Genomic DNA, 15,187 nt, shown 5'->3' with positions numbered 1-15,187 from the left:
TCCATTAGGACATAAGGCTCTGGAAAGACCTGACAGAAGAACCCCAGTATGCTATCAGATATTTAAAGAGAAATCCAACAGAAATTGACAACTGAAACAGAACAAAACAGAAAGAAAAGCAAAAACAAACAAACAAACAAATAACACCTTACACACACAAACACTAATCCTGGGAGATTTTGTAAGCTAGGATCAAATATAAAAAAGAGCTTGAGTACCACCAGACAGAATGGAGAGTGTCAGAATGAAATTAGAGAATTGTACTAAGAACTAAGATAAAGACAAAAACCTAATATTAAATACCAAGGCGGTGTGTCATCTGGAGAATACAGCAAGGAGTCTGAGCAGATCGATAGTGTTGCTTATATGTTAAGATAATAGAAACTAAAAATGGATGGAAGACAGGGGAACAGATGATCATAGTGTGCCTGGAAATATGTAAATAAAAAGAAAGGAATAGAAATGTATAAAGGATAGAGATGAAAGGAAGGTAGGAGAGATATATAGTGCGTACTACCAAAAACTTAGCTAGAAATAGAAGTATATAAAAAGGCTAAAAATAAAAATAGAATAAAAAATAGAATAAAAAATATGTTATTAAACGTGTAAATCCCTTAGGACTAAGATCATAATTAATAAAAAAAAAAAAAACTGGAACTGATCCCAGAATGGACCAGTTCAATAGAACTGATACTAACATTTCTGTTTCCTTAGAGTCTCAGCTGTACGTGTCCTTCTACTTGCCTTGGGTTTTTTGTATTATTCTGTGACCAGCAGAGCTTCCTTTATTGTTCGTCTGTAAGCGTCGGTGTGTGGGGAGGGAGAGGGTACAATAGTGGCTCCTTCCCCTGGGAGTGAGTGAGCAGTGGCGCTCTGTCGTTTCAGTTGGGCTTGGAGGTTCCTGTTGCAGAGGGGCGCTGGTGGCTCAGGTGTAAACAGAATGTCTCAGAGTTGGGCCTCTCTCTGGACTTCTTTGTTCTTGGCAGCCTCCCTGCTGCTGGCATTCCAAGTGGTTTCAAGCTAGCCCTGCCCGAGGGCCTGAGTGTACTGGTTATCCCTGAGTGCCTTAGGTGGCCCACAGGGGTCCCTCCACTGCCTGTTGCAGGTGCTGAAAGAGAGAGAGAGAGCCTATGCCCGCATCTCCTCCCCCCAGCCCATGAGCCTGCAGCATCCAGCTGCCATCATGGCCGGGCATCTCTCAGGGGCAGGCACTCCACGCTGTGGACCTCTTCCCTCCTGTCCTCTCAGTCCATCACCTTATTGGCAACAATTTTTCTCACCCTGAACCTGCTCTCCAGTTCCCACGCTCCCACTCCCGGATGCTCTGTTCAGCTGTGAATCGACGTCTCAGTCTGGGAACGCTGAGCTGTGGTGCGGACCCTCCATGTGTTTCTCACTCCCTCCCATCTGCCACAGGTCAGCTGCTTCACCCTCTTTGAGCCATCTTAGATGCCTCCCTACTGGTTATGTCAGGATCCTTGTGGTCCTTTCTGGTGTCTGAGGTCATCCGCTGGTGTTCAGTTGGTTCGCTGTGGTATTTGTTGCGTCTTTTGGTGTGTTCCCAATGCATCTGTGGAGAGGGATGCATTCCACGTCCCTCTACTTTGTCACCATGTTTTCGCTCAAGCTACTCTTTTATATTGTTAAGAACTCTTTCAATGACTGGACACCGCACTCAGAAGAATTTAATCTACCCAGAAGAGCAAAAGTTGACATGTTTAAGACAATAAAGCAAAAAAAAACATTTTTGTTGTGAGTCACTGAAAATCAAACCATGTATACAATAACTGCTTCTAGGTGGGAGACTGAGAATATTGATTATTTTTGGAATTGTAGCTATACTAAAATTGTATGATCTAATACCAATATATCCTTTCTAGATTTTAAACTTTGAAAAGGCAGAGTTCTTGCTTGATTTTTTTTATCTCATACACTAGTTCTAAGATAGTACCTATGAACATAGTGTTTTTTCAATAATTATGTATTTAATGAATGCTTGAATGGGTCATTGAAATCAATACAAAATGCTAATATAAAACAGCTCCATGGGAGTGATGTCAGTATCATGGCAGGATAAGATGCTCTCTTTGGCTCTTCTCTTCACTCTATAAGTAGTAAAACATCTATAACTCAAAAAGTTTCCACTGTCCAACACACCAGGATGCCAGAGAGATCCAAAGATCTGTACATCTGATGGTGGGTTGATTGGACGGTATAGCGCTGGTGGAACAAGGGAAACAGTGGAGGCAGTGCCCACAATCCAGAGCTACCACCACACTGGCTGAGCACACAGCCCCAGAGAACCTGGTAACAGCAGTAAAGGTGGTGCACATGATTCCAGCTTCCCAGACATAGCAGCACTCGTGATCATAGGGAACATGGCAGCTACAACAGCAGGTCCCATGACCTAGGTCCCTCCACGTGTGGTGGCACCTGCAACTTTGGCCGCCTGCCTACATCAGTGGCACCTGCGACCTGACAACCCTGGTACAGCAAAGTAGCATGACCCAGACCCCCCCCCCACCATTATTCTCCCCCTGCCACGTCAGTGGTGCCTGCAACTTAGGCAATCCTGAACACAGCACAGGTGCCTACCATCCCAGTACCCTGAATAATGATGCTCATGATAGCAGTGACACTGGCAGCAGCAAGGCAACAGCAACCCTGGAGGCACGAGCAGTGATGACAAGAGCACCTCTGGCAGAGAGAGAAGAGGGTGGAAAGTGCCCATTCTCAAAAACTGAAGGCAGTTCAGATAAAAGAAACCAAAAAATTGTGCAATACCAACAACAAATAAAAAAAAGGCCTCTAATTTCCAATTTATTGAATTGTTAGAGTTAAAGCAAACAAACTTTAACAAAATAAGAAAGCTGTTTACTACTTCAAATGTAGCAGAAGAGGAACAAAACATAAAGCACCATGAAAAACCACAGTAACACAGTATCAGAAAAAGAAAATGACAGCTCTCCAGAAAAATAACTCAAAGTCCTAGAAGACTGTAATGTAACTGATAGAGAATTCAAAATAGCTGTCATAAAGAAACTCAACAAGCTACAAGAAAATTGAGAAATGCAGTTCAATGAGCTCAGGGATAAAATTAATGAACAGAAGGAACACTGTACTAAATATATTAAAACTCTAAACAACAAACAGGAATTATACATCTGAAACACTCAACAAATGAGACAAAGAATGCACTAGAAAGCGTTAGAAATAAAGCAGGCCATATGAAAGAGAGAATTAGTGACTTTGAAGATAGAAATCCAGAAATCAGTACAGCAGAAGAGGAGAGAGTAATAATATTTTTTAAAATGAAGAAATACAACAAGCGTTATCCAACTCCATTAGAAAGACCTATATAAGGGATGATAAAGGTAATCCAGAAAGAGAAGAGAGCGGAATGGGAGCAGAGAGTTTTTTTCAAGAAAAATATCTGGGAACTTCCCAAACCTGGGGAAGGAAATGGATATAGAAGTACACAAAATAAGAAAACGACTAATTAATTTAGCACAAAGGACCTTTTCCAAAAACACTAGGGTAAAACCATCAGAAGTCAATGATAAGAGGGCAGACAGCAGTATCAAGCAGTATCAGCAGTATTTCATCTTGTGGAACTGAAAACCACAGCCACAGAAAGAGAAAATGAAAAAGCAGAGGACTTTGTACCAGATGAAGGGACAGGATAAAACCGCAGAAAAACAACTAAATGAAGTGGAGATAGGCACTCTTCCAGAAAAAGAATTCAGAATAATGATAGTGAACATGATCCAGGACTTTGAAAAAAGACTGGATGCAAAGATTGAAAAGTTTACCAAAGACCTAGAAGAATTAAAGAGCAAACAAACAGAGATATGCAACACAATAACGGAAATGAAAAATACACTAGAAGGAACCAAGAGCAGATTAACTGAGGCAGAAGGGTGAATAAGTGACCTAGAAGACTGAATGGTAATAATCACTGATGCAGAAAAGAATAAAGAAAAAAGAATGAAAAGAACTGAAGACAGCCTAAGAGACCTCTGGGACAATGTTAAATGCACCAACATTTGCATTATAGGGGTCCCAAAAGGAGACGAGAGAGAGAAAGGACCTGAGAAAATATTGGAAGAGATTACAGTTGAAAACGTCCCTACCATGGGAAAGGAAACAGCTACCCAAGTCCAGGAAGCACAGAGAGTCCCAGGCAGGATACACCCAAGGAGAAACACGCCAAGACATATAGTAGTCAAATTGACAAAAATTAAAGACAGAGAAAAGTTATTAAAAGCAACAAGGGAAAAATGACAAGTAACATACAAGGGAACTCCCATAAGGGTAACAGCTGATTTCTCAGCAGAAACTCTGCAAGCCAGAAGGGAGTGGCATGATATATTTAAGGTGATGACAGGGAAGAACGTACAACCAAGAATACTCTACCCAGCAAGGATCTCATTCAGATTCGATGGAGAAATTAAAAGCTTTACAGACAAGCAACAGCTAAGAGAATTCAGCACCACCAAACCAGCCCTACAACAAATGCTAAAGGAACTTCTCTAAGCGGGAAACATAAGAGAAGGAAATGACCTACAAAAACAAAAACAAAATAATTAAGAAAATGGTACTAGGAACATACATCTCGATAATTACCTTGAATGTAAATGGACTAAATGCACCAACCAAAAGACACAGACTGGCTGAATGGATACAAAAACAAGACCCATATATATGCTGTCTCCAAGAGACCCACTTCAGACCTGGGGACACATACAATCTGAAAGTGAGGGGATGGAAAAAGATATTCCATGCAAATGAAAATCAAAAGAAAGCAGGAGTAGCAATATTCATATCAGATAAAATAGAGTTTAAAATAAAAAATATTACAAGAGACAAGAAAGGACATTACATAAAGATCAAGGGATCCATCCAAGAAGAGGAGATAACAATTATAAATATATATATGTACCCGATATAGGAGCACCTCAATACATAAGGCACATGCTAACAACTATGAAAGAGGAAATGCAAGACAGAAATAGAGACACAGGTGTAGAAAACAAACACATGGACACCAAGTGGGGAAAGCGGGGAGGGTTGGGGGGGGATGAATTGGGAGATTGGGATACCAAATTGTACACTCTAAATATTTGCTGTTTATTGTCTGTTAACTTTATCTCAGTAAAAGTTCTTAAAAAAAAGAAGTCAATGATAAATTTTTAAAGGCAGAAATGGAAAAGAAGAAAGTAAACTACAAGGCACCCCCATTAGGCTATCAGCAAATTTCTCAGCAGCAACTCTCCAGTCCAAGAGAGAGTGGAATGACATACACAAAATATTTAAAGATAAAAACTGTCAGCCAAGAAGACTCTATCCAGCAAAGTTATCATTCAGTTATGAAGTAGAAATAAAGGATTTCCAAGACAAACTAAAGCTGAGGGAATTCATCACTACTAGACTTGCTTTACAAGAAATGCTGAAAGGAGCTCTTCTATGTGAAATGAAAAGGCAAAAAAGTACACAAAACTTCGAGTGAGGTGACAAATAAAAGCAGAAAATGGCAACTCTATATTAAAATAGGCAGTTATAAAATTACAGAAAGAAATGCACAGCATTGTGCTAATAAATGTTTACCAACCAAAAAAAAAAAATAGGCAGTTAAACAATTACAGCATAAAGGTTAAGGGTAAAAAGCATTAAATATAACTATAGCTACTTCAATTTGGTAACAAACTCACAACAAACAAAGGAAGAATTTGTGACAACAAAAATACAAAAGGGGAAGAGAAAAAGGACAGAACCTATACAGGCAATGGAAATAAGATGCTATCAGCAGAATAAAAGACTATTTTATCCATGAGATGTTTTATACAAACCTCATGGAGAACATATAACACAAATCTAGAGCAGAGACAAGGAACATAAAAAAAGAAGAAACTGAGAAAAAAAAACCATAGAAAACCACCAAACAGAAGTGTCAAACAGAAACACAAGGAAAAAGAAACAATAAAGATATAGAGCAAGTAGAAAATAAAAGATAAATTCACAATATTAAGTCCTCAGCTATCACCAATCATCCTAAATGTAAATTGATTGAATTCACCAATGAAAAGAACAGACTGGCTGCATTGATTTTTTAAAAAGATGCAGCTATGCTGCCTCCAAGAAACACATCTCAAGTCAAAAGGAAAACATAGGTTCAAAGTGAAGGGAGGACAGATGATGATATAAGCAAATGGCAGTCAAAAGAAAGTAGATGTAGTCATACTCATAAAAGACAAAATAGACTTCAGGTCAAAATAGGTAACAAGAGACAAAGATGAACATTATATGATGATAAAAAAGGAAATGCATCAAGTAGGCATAACATTTTATATATACAATAGAATACTACTCAGCCACAAAACAGATGAAATCTCACCATTTGCAAGAACACTTACAGAACTTGAGGATACTATGCTAAGTGAAATAAGTCAGAGAAAAACATGATTCTATATGATTTCATTCATGTGGAATATCTTTAAAACCCAAAACAATCAAATAAAACAAAAACACACAGATACAGAGAACAGATTGGTGGTTACCAGAAGGGCAGGGTGTTGGGAGGGCAAAATAGGTAAAATGGGTCAAACTTACGCTGATGCATGGAAACTAGACTTTTGGTGATGCAGTGTATACAGAATTCAAATTGTAATGCTGTACACATGAAACATATAATCTTATAAACCAATACTACCTTAATTAAGAAAACAGCTTCTTAAAAACATAAAAAGCCATGCTAGTTTTCAAACTTGAAACTTCTCTGTGAACCATAGTAGGATAACTTAAGAATTATTCGTGGGCAAACCTTTTTCCATTTGTAACACTGACACAAGTAACTTGTATTTGTATTTATACATATAGACATCCACACATACTTACACTGTTACATTGTAGGAAATTTGCAGATTTTACTACCTCTATTTGAAAGCATGTGCACTATAAACACCTTTTGAGGTTATTTGAATGATAAACTCGTTATTCAACATTTTCTTCACCTCATTTAAGAAAGACAATGCTAATTTAATTAACCATGCTTTTTCCCCCTTAAATCAACACTACTTCTCTTGATAATTTGGTGAAAGTAATAAATTTCAACTTCTACATGAATGGTACTGACAAAATAAATAGGGAATAATTTAATTCAATCAAAATTTTAAAGAGCTTAGACTATTTCTTTGAAGTTCACTAAATATAAAAGACATAGTTACTTGGCATATTCAGGTAATAAAATTTAATTTTTCTTAACAGGTCAAGGCAAGATTTTAAGGTTTAGGAATATAAAAATATTTTCCATGTACAACTTCTGTTTGATTTTTGTGCCTGATAAACTTAAGGATTTGTCTCGTTATTGCTGTTTTTCTTGTTTTTGATCTTTTTCATGAAAGAGAGCATGTATATATCAATACCAAAATGTCATGATTAATAGTCCCACTTATTCTTCCACTATTACAACTAAAGTACATATTGCTAATCTCACAAGACTGACTGACGTACATCTCGCATTTTATTTGGGTAACCACATAACATAAAAAAAATGGGATGGTGGCAAAGTAGAAGGACATGGAGTGCATCTCTCTCCACAGATGTAGCAGGAATACATCAAAAGATGCAATAATTCACACAGAAAACTGCCTGAACACTAGCAGCAGATCTTGGACACCAGAAAGGACTGCAAAGATCCTGACATAACTGGATAGGACAGAAGGGAAGAAAAAAGAAAGAGAGAAAGAGGAGGAGAAGAAAGGAAAGGGACGGGTCCTACACCCGGCGGGGGGGGGGGGGGGGGTTGGTGGGGGGGAGCTGAAACAGAGGAGAGATTCCTGAATTCCAGGAAACCCCCCTTATCTGATGGGGAGACCCCCTCTCCAATGGGGAATTTGACTGGGTCAGAAGGGAGGCATTTGGGACTGTCCAGAGAGGGTGAAGCGGCTGATCTGTGGCAGATAGGAAAGAGTGAGAAACACACAGAGGGTCTGTACCATGGATCTGCATGTCCTGGACTGAGACGTGGGTTCAGAGCAGTACAGGGGGTCTGGGACCTGGAACAAGGGAATCGGAGAACTGGTTCAGGGTGAGAACCATTGCTGGCTGTGGGGAGACGGACTGAGGAGACAGGAGGGAAGAAATCCAAAGCAGCGAATGTCTACCGCAGAAAGCTGGATGGCCATGGTGGTGGTGTGCTACTTCTGACTCACAAGCAGGGGGGAGGAACCACCGTTGTAGCCTCTCTTTTGGCACCTGTGATAAACAAAGGCAAACAAAGGCCTGGCTGTCCCAGTCGACAAGAGATAGAAAAAGCCCTCTGGAGGGGCCGACCTGGTGTGCCTGCAGCCAAAAGCCAGAAGAAGTCCACAGAGAAAGACATCTCTGGAGACATTTCTATTGCACCCAAGCCCACCGGCTTCCCTCTACAATTGGTACTGCCACCACCAGAGCTCCTGCGAGCCAAGGAGGGCACTACTGCTGACTCACACACAGGGGAAGGAGCCACTGTTGTAGTCTTTCAGTGCCTGTGATGAACAAAGGGAGGCCCTCTCTGGGCCTGGCTGTTGCAGTCCACAAGGGATAGAAAAAGCTCCCGGGGCTGGGGCTGTACTGGTGTGCATGCTACAGAGAGCCAGAAGAAGAGTGCAGAGAAAGACATCTCTGGAGACATTCCTATTACACCCGAGCCCATAAGTTTCCCTCTGCAATTGGCACCACCACCACTGCCAGAGCTCCCGTTTCCCAGACAGAGAGCTACTGCTCACTCACATCCAGGGGAAGGAGCCACTATTGCTCTCACTCTCTCCCCAGACACCAGCGCTTACAGATGAACAATAAAGGAAGCTCTGCTGGTCACAGAGTAATACTAAAAGCCCCCAAGTGCTGCCCATCAGGTGCCTTGCACCGGGCACCAGTAAAGAACCACACCAAAGCCAGATTTCCTATACCCATGCCGCTGGCATCCCTGCACATTTGGTGTCGCCCCTCGGGCTCCCGCAATCCAAGCAGGGCACTACTGTTGAGTCACACAAGAGGAGAGGAGCCACTATCAAAGCCTCTCTCACCATACACCTGCATCTGCAGATGAACAATAAAGGAAACCCTCACTGAGGCAGACCCAAAGAGCTCCAAGGCAGCCTCAGGACCAGACTCTGGTGGTTTGACCACACACAGAAGCAAGGACAAAACCAAAGCTGAACACCAGGGACAGGAGGACTAAGGAAGAGGTTCTAAAATCTTTCCATCAGACATACATGCTGCAGACTAAATCCCCATGATCAGCTAGGTAGACCCTATGTCTTTGGAATATCTGAGTAGACAATGAATGTTCCCACAAATGAAAAAGGTCTAACTCTGGCAGCTGTGGACTGAGGGAGCAAGCACACACAGGAACTGGGCCAGATCAGAGCCTAAGCGGACCCCATAGGACACAGAGCAGGTCCACAGTCCAACCCAGAGGAAGAAGAGGGCCTCTTAGGGAGGCAAAGGTGGCCTGAGGCTCAAGGTGTGTACAAGGACACTTACATCTGAAACACCAAGGAAACAGAATTATTACTAATTCTATTGATCTGATCCATTCTGTGGTCAGTTCTAGCCTTTTTTTTTTTTTGAAATTATGATCTTAGTCCTAAGGGATCTTCACATTTTATAACATATTTTATTGTATTTTTAAATATTATTATTGTTTTCAAGCTTTTTGTATATTTCTATTTCTAGCTAGCTTTTTTGTAGTGCTGAGTTTATCTCCCCTATTTCCTTTTCTTCTTTATCTTTAATACATTTCTATTTTATTCTAATTTTATTTTTATATTTCCAGTCATACTACACTCTTCTGTTGCTCTGTGTTCTATCCCTTTTTATTTTATCTTATACTTTTAATCAATATTATTGGTTTGCTCTGTTTCTTTGCTTTATTCTTCAAATGACATACTGCTTTGGTTTTTGTTATTAGGTTCTGTCTTTATCTTAGCTCTAATAATAATTATTTGATTTCATTTTGAGGATCTTCAGTCTATCTGGTTCTTCTTTTCCTCTTTGTTATAACTGCTCCCTGTTTCCGTTTGGTCCCTGTTATATTTGGTCCTTGTTTTCACAATTTCCCTGTTTCTTCATTTGTTTCTTTGTTTTTGTTTTGAATTTTTGTTGGTTTTCTCTTTAATTGTCTGATTGGATTCTGGGGTTCTTCAGTAAGGTTTTTCTACTGCTTTATATTCTATTGGGTACTCTTTTTCTGTTTCTTGTGTGTGTATGTGTTTCCTTCACTCAGTATTTGTTTGTCTGACTTAACCTTTTGCCATTAGTCTGGGGCTTGGATAGTCTTTTTTAATCCCCTTTATTGCTGGGACAAGCAACCTCTGGAGTCAGGATTCCTCAACCAGAAGTCAAGTCGGAGGCTCTGGGGAGGGAGCACAGAGTCTAGGACACTACACCACTAGACAGTCCTCAGCCACAGGGAAGATTAACCACAGAGAAATCTTACAGAGGCCTCTATCAGAGTCTAAGACCCGGCTTCACCCGACTGTCTACAACTGCCAGTGCTGGATACCTCACACCAAACTACAAACAAGACAGGAACACAAACCCACTCATCAGCACACAGACTATCTAAAGCCATATTAAGCTCACAGATACCCTAAAACACACCACCTGACATGGCCCTGCTCATCAGAGGGAAAAGACTCAGATCCACATACCAGAAAAAACACCAGACCCTCCCACCAGGAAGCCTACCCAAGATACTGGACAAATCCCACTACAAAGGGCAGAGAACAGAAACAAGAGGAATTACTACTAGGCAGCATAGGGAAAGGAGACAGTAAATACTATAAATCAGACAAAATGAGAAAACAAAGAAACAACGTGCAGGCAAAGGAGCAAGACAAAAACCCTCAAGACCAAATAAATGAAGAGGAAATAAACAAAATTCCTGAAAAAGATTTGAGAGTAACGAGACTAAAGATAATCCAAAATTTCAAAAACAAAATAGGGAGTATACAAGAAACATTTAATAAGGACTTAGAAGAATTAAAGATCAAACAGTAATGAACAACAAAATAACTGAAACTAAAAATACACTAGATGGTATAAACAGCATAATGAAGCAGAAGAATGAGTAAGTGAATTGGAAGATAGAATGGTAGAAATAACTGCCACGGAGTAGAGAAAAAGGAAAAATAATAAAAAGAATGAAAGACAGTCTCAGAGACATCAGTGACAACATTAAGCACACCAACATTCAAATCATAGGCATCCCAGAAGAAGAAGAAAAAAAGAAAGGGTCTGAGAAAATATTTAAAGAGATTATAGTGAAAACTTCCCAAACATGGGAAACGAAATAGTTGATCAAGTCCAAGAAGCACAGAGAGGCCCATACAGAATAAACCAAAGGAGAAACACACCAAGGCACATATTAATTAAACTAATGAAAATTAAATACAAAGAACAAATATTAAAAGTAGCAAAAGAAAAGCAACAAATAACATATAAGGGAAAACCCATAAGGATAACACCTGATCTTTCTGCAGAAACTCTACAGGCCACATGTGAGTGGCAGGATATACTGAAAGTCTTCAAAGAGAAAAACCTACAGCCAAGAATACTCTACCCAGCAAAAAAACTCATTCAGATTTGATGGAGAAATCAAAAGCTTGTCTGTAGACAAGCAAAAGTTAAGAGAATTCAGCACCACCAAACCAGCCTTACAACAAGTGCTTAAGGAACTTCTCTAGGCAGGAAACAAAAGAGAAGGAAAAGGCCTACGAATACAAACCCAAAACAATTAAGAAAATGGTAATAGGAACATACATGTCAATAATCACCTTAAATGTAAATGGATTGTATGCTACGACCAAAAGACACAGACTGGCTGAATGGATACAAAAACAAGACTCATATATGCTGTCCACAAGAAAACCACTTCAGACCTAGGAACACATACAGACTGAAAGTAAGGGGATGGAAAAAGATATTCCATGCAAATGGAAGTCAAAAGAAAGCTGGAATAGCAATACTTATACCAGACAAATTAGACTTTAAGGTAAAGACTATTACAAGAGACAAGGAAGGACACTCCATAATGAGCAACGGATCAATCCAAGAAGAACAGAAACAATCGTAAATATCTATGCCCCCAACAGAGGAGCACCTCAATACATAAGGCAAATGCTAATAGCCATAAAAGGGGACATCGACAGTAACACAATAATAGTAGGAGACTTGAACACCCCACTGACACCAATGGACAGATCATCCAAAACGGAAAATAAACAAGGAAACACAAACTTTAAATGACACATTAGATCATCTCGACTAAATTGATATTTATAGGATATTCCATCCAAAACCTACAGAATACTCTTTCTTCTCAGGTGCATATGGAACATTCTCCAGGATAGATCACATCTTGGGTCACAAATCAAGCCTCAGTAAATTCAAGAAAATTGAAATTGTAACAAGCATCTTCTCCAACCACAATGCCATGAGAGTAGATATCAATTACAGGGAAAAAAACTACAAAATGCAAACATATGGAGGCTAAACAATATGCCATTAACCAAGAAACCATTAAAGAAATCAAAGAGGAAATAAAAAAAAATCTAGAAACAAATGACAATGAAAACACAACAACCCTAAACCTATGGGATGCAGCAAAAGCAGTTCTAGGAGGGAAGTTTATAACAATACAGTCCTACCTTAAGAAACAAGAAAAATATCAAATAAACAACCTAACCTTACACCTAAAACAAGTAGAGAAAGAAGAACAAAAAAACGCCAAAGGGAGTAGAAGGAAAGAAATCATAAAGATCAGGCCAGAAATAAATGAAAAAGAAAGGAAGGAAACCATAGCAAAAATAAATAAAACTAAAAGCTGGTTTTTTGAGAAGACTAAGAAAATTGATAAACCATTAGCCAGACTCATAAGGAAAAAAAGGGAGAAGACGCAAATCAACAGAATTAGAAATGAAAAAGGAGAAGTAACAATGGACACAGCAGAAATACAAAAGATCATGAGAGACTACTACAAGCAAATATATGCCAACAAATTGGATAACCTGGAAGAAATGGATAAATCCTTAGAAAAGTTCAAATGGCCAAGACTGAACCAGGAAGAAACAGAAACTATGAACAGACCAATCATAAGTACAGAAATTGAGGCTGTGATTAAAAATCTCCCAACAAACAAAAGCCCAGGGCCAGAAGCCTTCGCAGGTGAATTCTATCAAACATTTCAAGAAGAGCTAACACCTATCCTTCTCAAACTCTTCCAAAATAGAGCAGAAGGAGGAACACTCCCAAATTCATTGTACAAGGCCAGCATCACCCTGATATCAAAACCAGGCAAAGATGTCACAAAAAAAGAAAATTACAGGCCAATATCACTGATGAATACAGATGCAAAAATCCTCAACAAAATATTAGCTAACAGAATCCAACATCACATTAAAAAAATCATACACCATGATCAAGTGGGGTTTATCCCTGGAATGCAAGGATTCTTCAATATGCACAAATCAATCAATGTGATACATCATATTAACAGAATGAAGGTTAAAAATCATCTCAATAGATGCAGAAAAAGCTTTTGACAAAATTCAACATCCATTTATGATAAAAACTTTCCAGAAAATGGGCACAGAAGGAAATTACCTCAACATAATTAAAGCCATATATGACAAACCAACAGCCAACATCATTCTAAATGCTGAAAAACTGAAAGCATTCCCTCCAAGAACAGGAACAAGACAAGGGTGCCCACTCTCACCACTATTATTCAACATAGTCTTGGAAGTTTTAGCCACAGCAATCAGAGAAGAAAATGAAATAAAAGGAATCCAAATTGGAAAGGAGGAAGTAAAATTGTTACTCTTTGCAGTTGACATGATATTAAACACAGAAATCCCTACAGATTCTACCAGAAAACTGCTAGCACTAATCCATGAATTTAGTAAAGTAGCAGGATACAAAGTTAATGCACAGAAATCTTGTGCATTCCTATATACTAACAACGAAAGAGGAAAAAGAGAAATTAAGGAAACACTTCCATTTACCATGGCAACAAAAAGAATAAAATACCTAGGAATAAACCTGCCTAAGGAGGCAGAAGACTTGTATGCAGAAAACTATGACACTGATGAAAGAAATCAAAGATGATACAAACAGATGGAGGGACATACCATGTTCTTGGATTGGAAGAATCAACATTGTGAAAATGACTATCCTACCCAAAGCAATTTACAGATTCAACACAATCCCTATCAAATTACCAACGGCATTTTTCACAGAACTAGAATAGGAATTTTTTTCGATTTGTATGGAAATGCAAAAGACCCTGAATAGCCAAAGCAATCTTGAGACAGAAAGACAGACTTGGTGGAAACAGGCTCCCTGACTTCAAACTATACTACAAGGCTATGGTGATGAAGACAGTATGGTACTGGCACAAAAACAGAAATATTCATCAATGGAACAGAATAGAGAACCCAGAGATAAACCCATGCACATACGGGCACCCTATCTTTGACAAAGGAGGCAAGAATATACAATGGAAAAAACACAGCCTCTTCCATAAGTGGTGCTGGGAAAATGGGACAGCAACATGTAAAAGAATGAAATTAGAACACTTCCTAACACCATACACAAAAATAAACTCAACATGGATTAAAGACCTACATGTAAGGCCAGACACTATAAAACTCTTAGAGGAAAACATAGGCAGAACACTCTATGACATCCATCAAAAAAAAATCCTTTTTGACCCACCTCCTAGAATCATGGAAATAACATCAAGAATAAACAAATGGGACCTCATGAAACTTAAAGCTTTTGCACACCGAAAGAAACCATAAACAAGACATGAAGACAGCCCTCAGAATGGGAGAAAATAGTTGCCAATGAAGCAACGGACAAAGGATTAATCTCCAAAATATACAAGCACCTCATGCAGCTTCATACCAAAAAAGCAAATAACCCAATCCACAAATGGGCAGAAGACCTAAGTAGACATTTCCCCAAAGAAGACATCCAGATGGCCAGCAAACACATGAAAAGATGTGCAACATCACTAATCATTAGAGAAATGCAAGTCAAAGCCACAATGAAGGATTACCCCACACCAATCAGAATGGCCATCATCAAAAAATCTAGAAACAACAAATGTTGGAGAGGGTGTGGAGAAAAGGGAACTCTC

Source organism: Hippopotamus amphibius, chromosome X, assembly GCF_030028045.1.
Source record: "Hippopotamus amphibius kiboko isolate mHipAmp2 chromosome X, mHipAmp2.hap2, whole genome shotgun sequence".
NCBI classification, from domain to species: domain Eukaryota; kingdom Metazoa; phylum Chordata; class Mammalia; order Artiodactyla; family Hippopotamidae; genus Hippopotamus; species Hippopotamus amphibius.
This window is presented reverse-complemented; position numbering follows the sequence as displayed.